The following is a 19,694-nucleotide window of genomic DNA, read 5'->3' as shown; positions in this document are numbered from 1 at the left end:
TCCACTATGCAGCCTCATATTATTAAACCGCACATAAAATGTGTAATATATCAAGGATAAGAAATCAAGGTTGTATCAAGTGGACTCGTTACTTGTGTTGCGCTCTTGTATAAAACTTGTGTACAAAAACCACTGCTAACAGTCCAAGCACTGATTCAACACCTGTTCTTCATAAACTGAAAAATTTATCATTTTTGCTATTAATAATATTAGAGTTTCACACTTTTATTCATTTATGTAGCGCTCGCACTGAAGAGCAAGAAAAACGTAACATGGCATGTTAAAAGCAACTGTGTTCAATGTTATTACTAACATTGCTTTTACTATGTATGTGGGATGGATCCTGCTCAACGGCTTTGCCTGCTGTCAAGACATCACTGCACTATATAGCACAATATGTTTTCTGTAATTTATATTGTTTATGTGTATGTCTGTGTTTGGTACATGCAGCATCCACTTCAACCTGTGGGCCTGGAAGGGGGCTCCTACCACCTGTGGTCCCTTCTGGAGGTTTCTGATTTTCCCCTAATTGGGGTTTTTGAGTTTTTCCTTCCCCTTCTGGGAGCTTTGACAGGGAATGCTGTTGTGTACCTTACACTGAAAGGCATCTGTGAAGCCCTTTGAGACTTCGGTGATTTCGGGCTATACAAATAAAATTTGATTGATTGATTGATTGATTGATTTAACTTTTTGAAAACAATGTGAACTAAGTAAAAAACAAAAGCTAAGCTAAGAAAATTAGTCTTCTCTCTTCCCAAACGTTTTTTGAGTATTAATAAAAGGAAAGGCGATGTAACGAAGTGGTAAACATGCCCTTTCCCAACTTCTACTGGACGAGTCACAGCCATAAAATTCTGTGTTAATTATTATTTGGCAAAAAACAATTTAGTTTATCAGTTTGAACATTGAATATGTTGTGTTTGTTGTGTATTCCATTTAATATGGGTTGAGAAGGATTTTCAAATCGGTGTATTTTGTTTTTATTTACATTTTACACAATATCCCTACATTAACCAAATCCTTTTTGTATTATGCGGCACCTGCTACCAGTTAGTAGTGGCTTTCAGTGCTAAATGCACTAGATGCTAGCATTGTCAGTGGAGCCATCTGTCCCTATTCAGAGAGCTGAATAGACGTTAATGACTAGTCAATGACTGATCACTTTTGAAGTAACCAGCATTAGCTAGCAAAAAAAAACTGGGTTTAAAATCACTTTATTTCACAAAGCAAATGGTGAGATATTTTTCTAAAATCTGAATAATTTTTCCTGACGAATCTAATGCTAGGCACTTTAAGTTAAAATAAAGAAATCTAAAAAGAATACATTTATGAAGAGGAACTGTGTTTTGTTAACTGTATTCATAGTTGTTCTTTATACTTTTTTTTCAATAGAATTTTGAGTGGGATATTCGAATACCTGAATATTTGATAGCTGCAACCCAAATATGTGTGTGTGTGTGTGTGTTTTGTTTTTGTGAGATTATATATGACTTCATTGTGAAGCGCTCCCAATAATGTCACAGTTGTGTGCTGTTAATTGACTCATATGGTGATGTTGATTTTAAGCCAGCAATGTTGATGTTGATCTTTACCACTGGGGGGGGGGGGGATTTACAGCGTTGCTTGCGCTTATGTAACCAGGAACAGAAAAACTATTTGCCTCTTTTGTGTGTAAGTGTTACTTCATATCGGGCCACATTCTCCCATACGTGTCACAGTGATTGGTCCTATTGACTTGTCATAAGCTTGACCTAAGTAGGTACACCTGCTTGAAACAGCAGGTGTACTGTATATTACTTGGCATGGTCCTCCGAGGCCATGGGTTAGTAAAAACTGAAAGCGTCATCACTTGTCCCAAACAGTTCGCAGCAACCACTCAGGAATGTTGTTTGGATAAATCCCCTTTCCCAATGCCCTTTCGAAACTACAACAGAACTTGATAGCTTGATGCTTTGGTAAATTAATGACATGTTCGATCCATAAAGCAAGCCAACAGAAACCCAGTAAGAGGACATGGCCACTAAGAGGACGCGGGCACGGCTGTCGGGCAGCAGTGTGGCAACAAGAACTGAAGTGGTGATTTCCCCCGCAATGATATTCAGACCTATTTTTTTAATTGGTTTTATCGTTTATAGCTTTAGCCTTGTCATGGATTTGGAGCGTCGAATGACAAACTGAGTCAACAAAGAGAAGTCACACAAGTTGGCTCAAGGGGGGGAAAAATGATATTTAAAGGTCACGGAACAAAAAGTGAAGACATTCAGAAGCTCTTTACAAAGCCTAACTGTCATTACAAAGTGATTTAGACAGAGGCTATACTCCAGTCGCTGAATACAACTCTGAATGTATTCTCTGTGGGTTGAATCATTCATGCTCATGTGTTCTTGTATTTCTGGAGCTGTGATGTCACAGAAGGTGTGAATAGGGAATTCACAGCTGTTTCACAGCGTTTCAGTACCCTCTGTTGGTGAAGGTTGAAGGCTTATGTTGGCTACTGTATGTAAGAATCTCCTATTTGAATTAAAAAAAAATGGTGCTTGCCTTAAAACCTCTCCTCCAGTAGCCCTAGTGGTGGATTGAGTAAATACACCTGTAATGCCCCAAGCTTTGAAAACACCCGAAATGCCTGATTATAACCTAGTTTTTAATCAAACTACCTTAGTTGACAACATCCTAGATGTGAAATGTATGCGTTACAGGACAAATGTTTGCTCCCTGACCTTAAACGTATCAGTAAGGGGTAATTTTGCTGATGTACTGTATGTTTTTCTGCTCTAAAGAATACCAACAGAGAGTGCAAATTTGAATCAAAAAATGGGAGTTAACTGCTAACTTTTTTTCTCTAAAAATCTGGCCGCTAGACTGCTGCGGGAGCAGTAGCTGACCTGTAGTGGGGGCCTGTGAGGGGCCACAAGAAGCCGTCTGTCCGGCATGGCCTCTGCTGGCACAAACATGGTAGGATCTACTGCACAGTAAAAGAGTATAAGTAATGTTATTTGGGATGGAAGTTGGCCTTCTCACACGAACGTTGCACCAACACTGAGCTCGACATCTTCCTGACAGTGTGCACTAAATGAGTGGGTAACTGATGCAGAAACTGCTGATGGTGAAATGCAGGCCCTTCTACCTGCCTCGTGAGTTGGCAGGTAGCTGTTTATACCAACACAAGTTAACATCGCTAGCACACTAGGCCAGCTGCAAGATGTCATCAGCAAACATGAGACCAAGCAGCTGTATTCATCACAGCGGGGAACTTCTACCACCGCGCCCTCAGGACTGTTTTTTCTAAGTACTATCAGCACCTAAGCTTCCTGACAAGGGATAATAACATCCTGGACCAAGTCTACAGCAACGTGAAAGGTGCTTACAGGCTGTCCCAAGGCCTCACTTTGGAAGAGCTGACGACATCTCCATATTCCTGTTACCCGAGCTACAGACAACTTCTCAAGCAGACAAGACCAAAGAACTGATCATAGACCAAAGGCGGCAGATGGAGCCACACAAACCTCCATCATTCATCAATGAGTGGTGGAGAGGGTGAAAGCCTTCAAATTCCTCTGCAACTACATCAACGAGGGTCTCACCAACACTCAACAGATCATCTAGACGTCCCAACAGATACCTTGCTTTCTGAGGACACTGAACAAATTTGGCATACCAGCAAATATTCTCAATTTCTACAGATGCACAATCTAAAGTGTCCTCTCCACCTCCATCACAGTCTGGTACAGCAACTGTACAGCACAAGACAGGAAGGTTCTCCAGCGTGTGATCAATATCCCACACTGCATCAGTGGAGCAGCCTTCCCCTTACTGCAGGACATTTACCACACCAGGCTTTTGTGGAGGATACACAACCTCTCCAGGGACAATACTCACCCACAACGCAACCTGTTTGAACTGCTGCCATCAGGCAGGCGCTACAGGAGCCTGAGGGCCAGGACTGCCAGGCTCGCAAACAGCTTCTACTACAGGCCATCTGGATTCTGAACAAATCCCTCATGCACTAATCTGCTTCATCACCAGTCACTTTGTTGCATGCACACATGAACCTTACAAACCCTGCACAGTGCAGGAATGCTGCTAAATACCTAATGTTTTGCACTACATATTTTGCACTGTCATCCTCATATGTATAGTTTCTTCCACTACATCTACTCCGTAATATGCTCAGAATGTAAGTCTACTCATTTACTAGTGTATCACTATTACTTCCCTTATTGCCCTATTACGTTTTTTTCCCTATTGCTTACTTTATTATTTGCTCGATTAGGGAATGTAGTCTGCTTGGGGAAGTGAAAAGAATAAGAATTTCATTGTGTAGTATTACTATGCATATGACAATAAAACTCTTAAATCTTGAAAGAATAAGCCTCTTTTTAAACCAAGGTACTCAAATTACTTGAGGGCTTATTTTACCCTGTGTTGCACTCCAAATATTGCCTCATTTCTATTGCTATCAAACATGATTAGTTGCCATTTACCTCCGCACAGTAGGCATAAGTCTTAATGATAAGCAACTATTTGTTGACTGTGATCTGCATCCCAAATACAAAACCAATATTTTGTTTCATGATGTGGTAAAATACACGGGCAAAGCAAAATGAGCCTCGCTGTTGAGCTATTGATTCTTCATCATGTCCTCAAACTGTGCTTTCTGTTTCACCTGCATTCCTTATGCCTTCTTCTTAAGGGATATTTAAAAAAAGGAAGAGTCACTAATCAGATGACAGACATTGGTGTGTACGTTATGTAAGTGCTGACCTGGCTAGACTATTTTGCCTACAGGCGGGATGCCAAACTGCATCATCCTGCCCGGGCACAACAAGTCACTGTCTGTACTGTATCTGGAGCCGCATCAATGTGAGTACGCTGAGTGACCCAAATAGATAACACAGCTCAACTGAGACGAGCTGTATGTGTTAGGGTGGAGCGAAGTTTAGTCTGGGTTGTTAGTGGAACTCTCAGCTATATGTGCACTTTGGGTGAATTTTTCAGAATCAAATAATCTGTTAGCAGTTCTTTTTTTTTTCGGGTAGTAGCATGATTTGAAGATTGTTTTCATTTGTTTTGTATTTGGTTTTTATTTTATTTTATTTATTTTTGTTGCTCTTTGCAGCATGTCTTAGTCCCGTAGCCAGGGATGACCGTAATGGTGCAGAGGTCTACAATACCTTTGCTCTTGCCTGGCTCCATATCTGTTGAAATCCAGTCTTCCGGTCTTAACCGACTTGGGCTGCCATGGCTCGGAGTCGGTCTGCTGCCACTCATGGACTTCCACCAGCTAGAGATGAAATGGATGGGCAACATGGATTTGGAGTGGTTTGCAAAGCTTCATCGGCATCAGTTCTTTTTACCTGTAGTTACCTGCGGTTGTGGTGGCTCCCGCTTTTGGCTTTCGACCTTCGCTCCTGACACTATTGTCTGTACTTGGAGGCCAGGTAATTCATCTTCCTTGCCAGGTGAGGCAACTGAACAAGCCCTTCTTTTAGCTCCATCTTCAGTCTAGACACCTCTACTTGTGAGGCCAGGATAGCTTCACTGGACGGACACACAACAATTGTGTTCACTCGCTAACTTGGAAAAAATATGAAGGGACATTTCTCGCTATTGACCTATTACAAGAACAGGAATGGCATTCTCTCTGCTCTGCAGCCATGGTGGGGCTCAGGGTAGTTTCATAGTCGTGGAGATTGCTCGCATCAGGACCTGTTTAGTATGGAGGACCGAAAGTGCCAAAATTCAATCAATAAATGTACCATTCAATCATTAAATATAAGTTTCATTAAATAATTAAATGTGTCATTAATTAAATAAATGATTCATTAATAATTATTTTAAGACACCTTTATTTAATTATTGACACTTTTATTTAATGACACGCTGTTGCGACGTTTCATGCATCGTTTATCTGTCAAGCTCGCTCGTCTAAGTTTTGATTGGTTACCCTGCTCTTCAAGCCAAAACAATTCCTTCACTTTGCGTTGAATAAAATCGTTTTCTACAGGCCCTGCCTCCACATTTTCAGCAAGGTCTAAAATATCTCTACCTAACTGTTGCTAAGCTCACGAAGGTCCTCGATCATTGCATCCACCAGACGCCATGTTTCCAACCTCTTCAGGCCATAGTAATGGATGGGACATGATTGAAATTTAACAGGTTTTGGGCCCGCCCACTAACATGACGAGCGAGGTTGACAGATTAACTAATTGTCCGAAAACTGGCTGTGTTATATCCATTGCTTATTTACTTATTTCGCCCGTCAAAGTTTGATGGGCGGGTCCTAACACCTGATTGGTTACCTTGCTTTGGTCTTGCAGGGTAACCAATCAGGACCCGCCCATCAAACTTTGACGGGCGAGGTTAACAGATAAGCAAAGCATGAAACGTCGCAACAGCCTGTCATGAAATAAAAGTGTCAATAATGAAATAAAAGTGTCAATAATTAAATAAATGTTTCATGAATTAAATAAATGTGTTATTAAATAATTAAATGTGTCATTAATTAAATAAAAATGTTCTTAAATAAGTAACTGTTTAATTAATTAAATGAAATGTTTAATTAATTGATTAAACATTTATTTATTTAATTACACTTTTAATTACTTAATGATGTATTAAGTTATTTAATGACACTTATATTTAATGATTGAATGGTACATTTATTTATTGAATTTTAGCACTTTCGGTCCTCATACTTTAGGTCACGGGCGACCAGGATTCACTTGAAGGGTCGCCGCAATGACGATAACGTCACCATGCAGCCGGAAAAAAGGTTTTGTCACTGTCTTTTGCAACCATAGCTCTACCGTGGCTGCTGAAGCCACAGGCTGTGCTTGGACTGCTGGCCTAAGTCCTTGGGATGAATCGTTGTCAGATTGAGGGAGGAGCCTTTGCTGTCCCAAGTTGCCAATGTTGCCTCTGGGGAATGTAAATATATATATATATATATATATATATATATATATATATATATATATATATATATATATATATATATATATATATATATATATACTGTATATATATTTGATCTCAATGGCGGTCTGTTCATTTAACAGCGATTGGACCCCTCAAGCACATACGTATGCATTACTGGGCTCCACAGAATATTTTTGAGAGCATTTAAACATCAATAAAACTGCATCAGCAATTAAAACCTTCATTCTATGTGCCAAAACATAGAATAAATAATAATAATTTGAAATTATTTGTCCAAGAAGTTTTATGAAGTCCATGAGGAGCAGGCAAGTTTGAACAAGATTTTACGCTAAATTACAAATGTCAATATAACTGTCACGTCTGGGCATGGTGAGTTCGGAGGAGGAAGGAGGGGGACCCAAAAAATGCAGGAAAACTGAGAAAAAAATGTGGCTCAAAAAAGGAAGTTTTAACAACGAAATGAGGCAGGATCAAACCAGGAGCAGACCTGGACAAAGTATCACCAGACAGGTGGACCAAATCAAACTAACGAGAACACAGACAATTAAGGCAGATGCGAGTCGCAGCAGCAATTAAAACTTATTATACGTGCCAAAATTTAGAATGTGTAATGATAATTTCAAATTATTTGTCCATGAAGTCCACCAAGAGCAGGCGAGCTTTGATAAGATTGTGTGCTAAATTACAAAGGACAATTTAACTTAAGTGTCACATCTGGGCATGGTGAGATGGGAGGAGGAGGAAGGAAGGGGACCCAAAAAATGCAGGAAAACTGAGAAATATGTGGCTCAAAAAAGGAAGTTTTAACAAGGGAATGAGGCAGGACCGAACCGGGAGCAAAACTGGACAAAGTATCACCAGGCAGGTGGACGAAACTAACCAGAATGCAGACAATAAAGGCAAACACGAGTGGAACAGAAACATGAACAAAACTCCACAAACTCACCACAACCAAACCTAACCAAACATGACAATTGAATATAAATGACATAAAATGACATAAACATTAACTCACCCAAAACAACTGTCCCGAAGTTATTTCAGTACAAAATCCATTCTTCTTTATTCCCTCAGAAAGACTTTCAGGACTTGCTTATAGAGTTTGTCTTCGCGTTTCATATCCAATAATAAATTCTTCTGTATTGACATGGACGCCAATGCTGAAAGCCGCGTTGGTTCAATTTCCGTTTTGCTCTTCTTCAGTCATTGTGGTTTAAAAAAAAAAAAAAAAAGCGTCTGCAGCTTTGATGTACGCTATGAGCTAACGTTAGCTGGTTGAGCAACATGTTTTTTCTCTTTTTTTCTTTTTTTTTGTTAAATACTGTAACTTTATTTAACTACTTCCACCGTTAAATATGGTGGCTCAATCTAGCACCGCCTTCCTGCAGTGAGGGTCCATTTACATTACGTTCTATGTGAGGCTCCCTCCGTGAGTATCCTTAATGTGGTGGAGGGGTTTGCGTGTTCCAGTGATCCTAGGAGCTAAGTTGTCGGGGGCTTTATGCCCCTGGTGGGGTCACCCATGGCAAACAGGTCCTAGGTGAGGTTCCAGACTAAACACGGCTCACAGACCCCATATGGTGAATGAAATAAATGGATTTTCGTTTCCCTCGCCTGGATGCAGGTTTCCGGGCTCCCCTCTGGAGCCAGGCCTGGAGGCTCGTTTGCAAGCGCCTGCACCCATGGGGCCCGGCCGGGCTCAGCCCGAAGAGATGACATGGGTCCCCGCTCACATGGGCTCACCACCTGTGGGAGGGGCCATAGGGGTCGGGTGCAAAGTGAGCTGGGCAGTGGCCAAAGGCGCACCGATCCCCGGCTACAGAAGCTAGCTCTTGGGAAATGGAATGTCACCTTTCTGGCGGTGAAGGAGCCTGAGCTGGTGTGCAAGGCTGAGAAGTTCCGACTATATATAGTCGGACTCGCCTCCACACACAGCTTGGGCTCTGGTACCAGTCCTCTCGGGAGGGGTTGGACTCTCTTCCACTCTGGAGTTGCCCACGATGAGAGGCGCAGAGCTGGTGTGGGCATTCTTGTTGCCCTCCAGCTCAGCGCCTGTACATAGGGGTTTACCCCAGTGGACGAGAGGGTAGCCTCCCACCGCCTTCGGGTGGGGGGACGGGTCCTGATTGTTGTTTCTGCCTATGCATCTAACTGCAAATAAGAGTACCCACCCTTTTTGGACTTCTTGGAGGGTGAGTTGGAGAGTGCTGGGACTCTCGTTCTGCTGGGGGACTTGTGAAGGAATTCATATATAAGGTTGTTATCATTATGTGCTTATTTCTTGTCTAGAATAGTGTGCATTGCTATCCATGTATGCAGCCCTAGTTCATCTCACCCCAGTCCTTAGATAAAGCTGTTGACGCAGGAAAGTGTGAGCTGGGACCTTGGCCCAGCTGTTGGTGGCGCCCAACTGGCTCTTTTTATTATGTCTTGTGATCTGCAATGCTTTGCTAAATGAATAAAAATCAGGCACGGACACTCGAGCGAATTGAATTAGTGCCAGCAACACATGAGTTCGCCCGCCAAGCTTTTCCCTGTGCCATGGCATAGAAAAGTCAATCTTGGCTGGTCTGAGTTACTCTTTTTGCTGCTTAGCAGCTAGGTTTGTCCTAGTCTGTCTTTTCTCTGACAGGACTTCAATGCTCACGTGGGCAATGACAGTGAGACGTGGAGGGGTGTGATTGGGAGGAATGCCCCCCCCCCCGAGCTGAACCCAAGCGGTGCTTTGCTTTGGACTTCTTTGCTCATCACGGATTGTCCATAACGAACACCATATTCAAACATAGGGGTGTCCATATGTGCACTTGGCAACAGGACACCCTAGGCTGCAGTTCGATGATCAACTTTGTGGTTGTATCATTGGATTTGCGGACGCCTGTTTTGGACACTCGGGTGAAGAAAGAGGCGGAGTTGTCAACTGATTACCACCTGTTGGTGTGTTTGCTCCGATGGTGGGGGAGGATGCCGGCCGGACCTGGCAGACCCAAACGTATCATGAGTGTATGTTGGGAACGTCTGGCAGAGTCCCCTGTCAGAAGGAGTATCAACTCCTACCTCCGGCAGAATTTCTCCCACATCCCGGGGGAGGTGGGGCATATTGAGTCCAAGTGGACCATGTGTCACGCCTCCATTGTCGAGGCGGCTGATCGGGGTTGTGGCCGTAAGGTGGTCAGTGCCTGTCGTGGTGGCAATCCCCGAACCCGCTGGTGGCCACCAGCGGTAAGGGATGCCGTCAAGCTGAAAAATGAGTCCTATTGGGCTTTTTTGGCCTATGGGACTCCAGAGGCAGCTGACAGGTACCGGCTTGCCAAGCGGAGTGTGGCTTCAGCGGTCGCCAAGGCGAAAACTCGGGTGTGGGAAGAATTCCGTGAGGCAATGGAAAGCGACTTCCGGACGGTTTCGAAGAAATTCTGGTCCACCATCCGGCGTCTCAGAAGGGGGAAGTAGGGTACCATTGACACTGTGTACAGTGGAGATGGGGCACTGCTGACCTCAACTCGGGACGTTGTGAACCAGTAAGCAGAATACTTCGAAGACCTCCTCAATGCCACCGACATATCTTCCTCTGAGGAAGCAGATTTTTTGGGCTCCGAGGTGTGCTCTCCCATCTTTGGGTCTGAAGTCAGTGAGGTGGTCAAAAAACTCCTTGATGGCAAGGCCCCAGGGGTGATGAGATCCGCCCGGAGTTCCTGAAGGCTCTGGATGCTGTAGGGCTGTCTTGGCTGACAGGCCTCTGCAACATCACATGGACATCAGGGACAGTGCCCCTGTATTGGGAGACTGGGGTGGCGGTCCCCCTTTGTAAGAAGGGGGACCGGAGGGTATGTTCAATCTAGAGAGGAATCACACTCCTCAGCCTCCCCGGTAAGGTCTATTCAGGGGTGCTGGAGAGAAGGGTCCGTCAGGTAGTCGAGTCTCAGATTCAGAAAGAGCAGTGTGGTTTTTGTCCTGGCCGTGGAACAGTGGACCAGCTCTATACCCTCGGCAGGGTCCTGGAGGGTGCATGGGAGTTCGCCCAACCAGTCTACATGAGCTTTGTGTACTTGGAGAAGGCGTTCAACCGTGTCCCTCGGGGATCTCTGTGGGGGTGCTTTGGGAGTATAGGGTATCGGACGCCCTGATACAGGCTGTTCGTTACCTGTACGACCGATGTCAGAGCTTGGTCCGCATTTCCGGCAGTAAGTCGAATTAGTTTCCAGTGAGGGTTGGACCCCGCCAAGGCTGCCCTTTGTCACTGGTTCTGTTCATTACCTTTATGGACAGAATTTCTAGGCGCAGCCGAAGCGTTGAGGAGGTCCGGTTTGGGAGCCTCAGCATTGCATCTTTGCTTTTTGTGGATGATGTGGTGCTGTTGGCTTCTTCAGGCCGTGACCTCCAACTCTCACTGGAGCAGTTTGCAGCCGAGTGTGAAGCGGCTGGGATGAAGATCAGCACCTCCAAATCTGAGACCATGGTCCTCAGTCGGAAAAAGATGGAATGTCCTCTCCGGGTCGGGTATGAGGTCCTGCCTAAGTGGAGGAGTTCAAGTATCTTGGGGTCTTGTTCACGAGTGAGAGTAGGATGGAGTGTGAGATCGACAGACGGATCAGTGTGGCGTCTGCTGTCATGCGGACTCTGCACTGGTCTGTCGTGATGAAGAAAGAGCTGAGCCAAAAGGCGAAGCTCTCTGTTTAGCACTCGATCTACGTTCCTGCCCTCATCTATGGCCACGAGCTGTGGGTCGTGACTGAAAGATCAAGATCCCGGATACAAGCGGCCGAAATGAGTTTCCTCCGCAGGGTGTCTGGGCTCTCCCTTAGAGATAGGGTGAGAAGCTCGGTCATCCGGGGGGGGCTCAGTGTCAAGCCGCTGCTCCTCCGCGTTGAGAGGAGCCAGCTGAGATGGTTCAGGAATCTGGTTAGGATACCCCCCGGACACCTCCCCGGTGATGTGTTTCGGGCAGGACACACTGGAGGGACGATGTCTCTCGGCTGGCCTGGGAGCGCCTGGGGATCCTTCCGGAAGAGCTGGATGAAGTGGCCGGGGAGAGGGAAGTCTGGGCTTTCTTGCTCAAGCTGCTGCCCCCGTGAACCAACCCCGGAAGACAGTGGTAGAAGATGGATGGATGGATCTATGTGAGGCCTCTAGATCAGTGGTCCCCAACCTTTTGATCACCACGGACCAGTCAACGCCTTACGTTTTTATTGTGGACCGGCTCTAAAAGCCACATCATCCTTCTCACTATCTCACTATGTATCTAATATCAACAGCGGCCAGAGGCCAACATTAATATTGTGGACGGGGGGGGGGGCTGCTAAATATTATGCTGACAATGCTGACAATCATTAGCTTAGCACAGTAACTACGGTTCAACAGCTGTTAAGTGAGGCAAATTCTGCACATACCATTTGTCCCAAGTTCTCGCTTCCGCATTTCTACAAGCCAGGTGAGTGCTCTTGCTTGGCTCTGTTTTGTATCGAAAGCTCAGCTGGCCATGTTGGATCGCTCCTGGTGACTGCAAAGCAGCCAGCATTATTCATTCCTGCCCCCTACGTGAGCCGTTGAATGTTCCCGAAGTTGATTGGCTGTGGCGACGGGAAACGCGGAAAAAAAAAAAAAAAATTGAACTTCACTCGAAAGGCGAAATTTCGCTTCTCATGACTGCGCGCAGTCATTCGCGTCGCTCCATTCGCGTCCATCGCGTCGCACGACATGCATTCGCGCCCAGTCACGCAAACTCCATTGACTACAACACAAAACGCTCCGGTTTTTCGCCTCGTTTGCATTCTGTATGCACGAACCATTAAACTAAATCATCTCCAAAACATTATTTTGGGTGCAGCCCACGCGGCCCGGTACCAGTTGATCCACGGACCGGGTATTGGGGACCACTGCTCTAGATGACGATCTTATGACTCGATTGGCTATTGCAGCTGTCTAACAAAAATATAGGCACCTACACATTATATCATTGCACACTGCACAGAAGCCTTATACTGTTCAAGCTAATGCCCAGCTTCTCCTGGCTCAGGTAGACATGAAGTCTGGCTGGTGACACACGTTAGCTGAATTCTAATTGGCTAAAAACGCTACACTAAAACTGCAGCACTTGTAGGAGTGTAACCATATAGATATGACATGAAAAGAACAGAATATATAATGATGATTTTATGTAAAATAATTTACATATTTAGTAAAAATACATTTCAAATGAAATGTACTTTTTATTATAGTAGTTATTATAATTATTATAGTTTATTATGGATATGATAATGTCAGGTTATAAGGCCAGCAGAGAAGGCCTTGCTAGCCCTGAAGGCCCACCACTAATTTTACACACACACATTACCTATCCACACATATGTTTAAAAGTTGTTGGACATCATCAGGTCGTGTTGTTCGCATGAATTCTTGGAGTTCTGAGCTACCTTGTGTCACCGAAGCACTAGCCATGATTGATCCCACTTTTACTGTGGCTCAATCCAGGGCTAGGCCCCTGGATATACTCAGGACCCCCCACCCACTCATTAATGACAAAACGTGAGTTGTGTGATACGTGGATACACTGGACTCAGCGATCAAGCTGGAAACCACGCTGTTGCTGAGGGATCAGTCATTAGCCAACTTGAGATCAAATAGCCGGACGCGGATTCATCACAGCGCAGACTTACCCACTGTGACCTCAGAACTGTTTTTCCTAATAGTTAATTATTATTTGCTCGATTATGGAATGTAGTCTGCTCGGGAAGCGAACAGAATAAGAGCTTCACTATGTGGTATAGTACTATATATGTGACAATAAAATCTCTTTGATTCTTTGAAAGTTCAACACCACAGCACCACTTAGCTATCACACTAGCAGAGAAGTGTGCCATCCCTTGGCTAAAATTGTATTATAATAAGAAAATGGCCCCAAAATACTGCACAAAGTGGCCACTGACTGACCTTTCCAACGTGTGTCTGCCACCACTTCCACACAAAGTGTTACTGCGAGCTCTCGCCTTATCAGCGTCCCCCTCAGCATCCCGACGTCCTCAACAGAGGCCTCCGGGCAAAGCGAAAAGCTGCACATAATGCCAAAAACTTTTCAGCCAAGCGTAAAGGAAGCCGACACAGATGCCGGAACCTGAATCGCAATCTGCCTGCAGGAGGAACAAAATCAACAGTGTGGATAATGACCATAGTGGTGCACCCTACAGTATCTTTGCTATCCCAGTTTGATATGTATAGTTTTTGTCTGGAAAATGGAGTGCATAGAAAATTTAGCCGAACCAGCTGGTCCTGTGTTTCCATCAAGCTCCTCAACATCTGCCACCAGAACCTCGTTTAGAATGGCACACTGCGTCCGTTCCCCATTATGATGGCTGCTCACCATTTGCTGTTCTTCGATGCTAACCCACATGCTGCTTACGCTCCGCTTGAACTCATCCACCTGCACAAAAAAACGTTTTGTCAGCTAAATTTGTTGTCAAATAACAAGTATGGATTTTTTTTTTCCTCTTTGAACGAACTGTCAGCATTAAGTCACTCATGACAGCTCTCAGCTCAGCAGTCATTTCCTCAGCCTGACTGGGGCCATCTTGAGCAGAAGTGTTGGGCTGCGTCTCATCCTGCTGCCCTCTTTTCACTTCTTCAACAATCTTCTCTGAAACATCAAGCCAAGGACGGCTAAACCAACTCAAAACCCATTTGAGTCAGAAAAAAAGAGTGCTGTGTACATTTGTACAGTGGCAGCGGTGGGCTGTCAGGGCCAGCAAGGCCTTCTCTGCTGGCCTAACATAAGATGACATCATTATCAGAACTATAATAAACTATAATAAATATAATCACTATAATGAAACTCAATTTCAATTTAAATTCATATTTACTTATATATATATATATATATATATATATATATATATATATATATATATATATATATATATATATATATATATATATATAATATATATTATATATATATAATTTTATTATTAATTATAATTAAATATAATTATTATTTTTATTTATGAAATTATTCTCCTAATCTGTTCTTTTTGTGTCATATCCATTTAGTTACGCTCCATCTAGTGTTACAGTTTTAAATCGGAGTTTTTAGTCTATTAGAATTCAGCTAACTTGTGTCGTCTGCCTGTTCCGGGAGGTGCTAGGGCATTCGCTAACAGTTGCAGGCTTCTGCGCAAGCGCAGATGGATATGTGAGCGGCTTGTAGACAGCTTTAATAGCCAACCGAGTCAAAGGTCTCCATCTAGAGGCCTCACATTGAACGTGTCATCAGTGGATGCTCACTGCATGAAGGCGGTGCAATACTCAACAAGCAAGCTACGTGGTTTAGCTTTAGAGGCATTGATGCAAGGACATTTTTTTAAGGGAAATGTCTCAGTGTACTCCTTTCCCATTGTAATGTCATCCTAATTACATAATGAGTTTCTCCTTGTGTGACTGTCATGTAACTTAAGCAGGTCAGCGAGAAGATGTTTGTGTAACCAGAATCATGCCACTTGAGCCCATGTGTCTCCATGGAAACAAGCAGTGTATCCTCTGGTGTGTTCACATTCAGTTCAGGCAAACGTTAATATCGCATGTCAGTGTGTTCAAACATACCCAGTGCTGGAATGGGAGGAGTTGCACGTCCAACATGGCTTCCCTCACTCGAGTTTCCTGCGTCATCCTCGATGCAAATGTTGTCAGAGGAAGAGTGTTACATGAGAATAACGCTGAGCCCTACTTCACCGCCCCCCCCATGATGATGATGACTATTATTACTAGTTGAGTTATTGTACGATTTTGAAATGTCTGACTGCATTTGAATGCACCATTAGTCTGCAGCTAGAGGGGCCTAGACTTGTCAAACTAACTAATGGGCATGCAACCCTGTGCTCAGAAGAAAAACTTCAAAATAAAAGCCTGTTAAGGCTGTCCATGTATTATTTGGTGAGTTAATTTTGTAGTTGGCCTGTATGAAGTAGTACTGTACGTTGGTGGCATGGTAACTTATGCTGTTGGGCCTGACATGACTCTTCCTACTCTTTCTATAGAGTTAGATGGCTGTCAAACAGACATATGCGTGTATAACAATTCGTATGAGTACAACTCTAAATTGCTTTGAGTTTGAATTGTTTTTGTATGAGTACGACTCTAATAATGTTGAGTTAAAGAATTGAAAACTTGGTGAGTGCAAGGAATTTTGAGTACAACTCGTTTGCACGACTATGACCTAGCGAGACACCACTTCACGCTTCGCATCAATCTCTCCTTTGGATTCGTGGATCTGGTCCTTTGCATTTGTGGATCTGAGCCTTTGGATTGGAGTTGAATATGCAAATTGTGATGATGTCACATCAAACTATCAGGCAAAGTCAGTCAATGTGCGAATCATTCGTTCAGTGCATACGTAAAGCAGAAAAAAATATTCGAATTGAACACCAAACAGAAGCTTTCAATAGCTCATCAGGCTTTAATCTTAAGGATAATGTATGCACATTTTTGGAGATGCCCAAATGAAGCTTTTGTGGGCCGTATGTGGCCATTTAGGGCGGTGCAATTTTCGGAAGATTCTGTAACAGCTGGGGACCTCTGCTGGCAGTTGATTTGAAAAACCTTTTGAGTGATACTCACAACGCTGAAGTAGAATTAGGAAATAAAGATTAATTACAAATAAAGATTTGTATATTATTTATTGTTTACTTATTTATTGTTTTGGCTATGTGGCAGTTAATCTCTTAAAAATATTTAAAAATACTTGATATCAATGATTTTCAAACAATACATGGATTTATAGTCACAGGCCCAGGCTTGCAAGCTGCTATCTTGTCATAAACCTGTCCGTACAATTTTATAAAATAATTTACGAATAAATTCGACATTCACGTTGCAAACTATCAGCTGTAGACGTATGTCATCAGATCTCTGTCAAAAAGACATATTGTGTGCTTGACTAATGGCAGAGCGGATGACTCGCAGATCGACATACTTTGCCTGGTAGTTTGGCGTGACATCATCTCAATTTGCATATTAAATTTAAATCCAAAGGTTCAGATCCACAAATGCAAAGAGCCATGAATTCAAAGGAGATTCATGTTAAGGCGTGAAGTGGTGTCTCGCTAGGTCATAGTCGTGCAAACGAGAGTTGTATTTTTCACAGTCCACCAGCCCAGTCACCTCATTCTCTGCTTCTCCTCACCTGCTCTACTTCCCTGCCAATCTGCACTAAACATCAACAGCTGCACAATTTAAAGTTGTGCTCATATGAATTGTTAAACACGCATAGGCCTACGTCTTTTTTGACAGTGATCTTACTCCATACTCCTGGTCCTCCAAGGGTGACCTGAATCATGACTGTTGTTCTGTATGGAACTCTTGAACATAATTGAAGAGGGCTACAGTAAACATTGTAACGAGGAACTGCTTATTTCAAGTCGTGGATAGGGATTGCAAATAACAACTGATGGGCTGAAAAGTTTGAATAAGAGAATTCACAACCCTAAAACGAACTCAAGTTGGATATTGTCAATGAGTGGTCATATCTTCTGCCATAAAATGTGGTGCATCATCCCAACCTTAGAGAGCCCCAAAATAAATTTAAACAGAGCAAAAGTAGACGCTGCAATACCTGTGAGAGATACACCAAAACAGGCCTAGTCCACTCCCGTACATCTTGGAGGACTTTCGGCATTCCTGAATCCTCCAGGACCTTGCTGATTACCGCTAACGTTCCTGGGGAGGACTGAGCTCGGATCATGGGACTGTGTGCTTGAGGAACAACCCCGGCTGGACCGCTGTTAACTCTTGGAATTATGAGCACTGCAGGGGTCTCCCAATCTGGGTCTAATCAAAATCTAATGTGGCATTTCAAAATGTGTGACCCCTGAAAATGCCACATTCAACTCTCAACATATCATATTTAAAAAAAAAATAATTAAGAAAACAAAATTAGCTATTGTAAGGCTACACCTGTCCTGCGGGACACTAGAGCACTCCAGGGGTCTTCCAATTTGGTCCTATCAAAATGTGATTGCCATTTCAAAATTACTGACCCCTGAAAATACCACACTCAACTGCCCAATGGGGTCCCATCAAAATCTGATGGTGGCATTTCAAAATTAGTGACTCCTGAAAATGCCACATTCAACTGTCAATGTATCACATTTTTCAAAAATCATTAAAAAATGTCTTTAGCTTTTGTAATACCAAACCTGTTCTGGGGGATATTACAGCACCACAGTTGGGTCCTATCAAAATCTGATGTGGCATATCAAAATAAGTGACCCCTGAAACTGTCACATTTAACTGTCGATATATCATGTTAAAAATAAAAATCTTTAGCTATCGTAATACCACACCTATTTTGGGGGAAATAGAGCACCCCAAGGATCCCCCAATTGGGTCCCATCAAAATCTATGTGGCATTTCAAAATTAGTGATCCCTGAAATAGTCACCTTGTACTGTCATTTTATCACATATTTAATACATCATTAAAAAAATTGCTCATCTGAAACGCTTTAATTTATTTCGTCCCAAGATTGAAATTATTGTTGACTTTTTTTTTCATAAGATATGTTGCATTACAACAGACACATTCGTTAAAGTCATTTTTAACCCGACGTTTTCACGTACATGTAGACAAAGCGGATACCTTTTAGTTTGAAAGCGACGAACGCCTGTCGTTAACGGCCCTTAGCAGGCATGTCCAAACCCAGTCCTCGAGGGCCGCCTATCCGGCATGTTTTGGAGGTTTCTGTCCTCCTACCACACCTGATTCAAATGATAAGGTCATCAGCAAGCTCAGCAGAAGCCTGACAACAACCTTGATCATTTGAATCTGCTGCATTGGATGACGGAAACATCAAAAACATGCATGATAGGTGACACTCGAGGACCGGCTTTGGACATGTCTGCCGGTAATGGATGGGAGCGAGCAAACGGGAGTGCGTCCCATCGACATGGGCGGGAGGAGGTGGGTTTATATAATGAAAGTACAAAAACTAACAAGGTAGTTCTGTCAAATGATACTATACAGCAATTATAATAACATTAAAAGTAATTCCCATACATTGTTTATAATTAAGTCTGTTGCGTTTTTAGCTATCAAGCAGCACGTTGTATTCGGGAGGAAAAGATGACGATTGAGAGAGATATATAATCTTTAGCCTTCAGGGCATAGTTTATTCAATACCGCTGCTGGCCACACGTCAGGCTCCGTACAACTGCAGCTCAATACAAAAAAAAAACACACTACGAGCGCACAGGAAGGAAGTTCCAGATACGGTAGCCCAGAAGTAACCCAAATAAATACAGCGCCCTCCTATGGCACAACTCTTAGTCAGTAATACAAACATAAATAAAACTGTGGACACATCTGTCATTCACATTCAACAAAGTCTACCTTCTCCCGCCCAAGTCCGTGGTGAAGCACTCTCGTTTGCTCGTTCCGGGTGAACACAACAACCAATCTCTAGCTTTTGGCCATTTGAAAAAAACCATTTTTTTTAAATACAAAAAAACGTGGTTTAGGTCAGATGGCGTCGATGGTACTCCTCACTTGGGTTCCGTTGACGGCCTTTCACAGGTTCTAAGGTGGGCACTTACTCAAGTCGTACTGACAGGTCCTTTAAAAAAAAAAAAAAAAAAAAAAAAAAAAACCTTGCAAAGACCAAAGGTCTCCACTTGTCGTGTTGCTAAGACCAAAACTTGTCCCGATTGCTGTCTTGACATATGCTTTCTTGGACAGCTTTTGTTTCTGCTGCATCATTAATATTGCATATGTTCG

Source organism: Hippichthys cyanospilos, chromosome 12, assembly GCF_059441005.1.
Source record: "Hippichthys cyanospilos isolate Australia breed blue-spotted pipefish chromosome 12, RoL_Hcya_1.0, whole genome shotgun sequence".
In the NCBI taxonomy this organism is placed as follows: domain Eukaryota; kingdom Metazoa; phylum Chordata; class Actinopteri; order Syngnathiformes; family Syngnathidae; genus Hippichthys; species Hippichthys cyanospilos.
Note: the sequence above shows the minus strand (reverse complement) of the source record.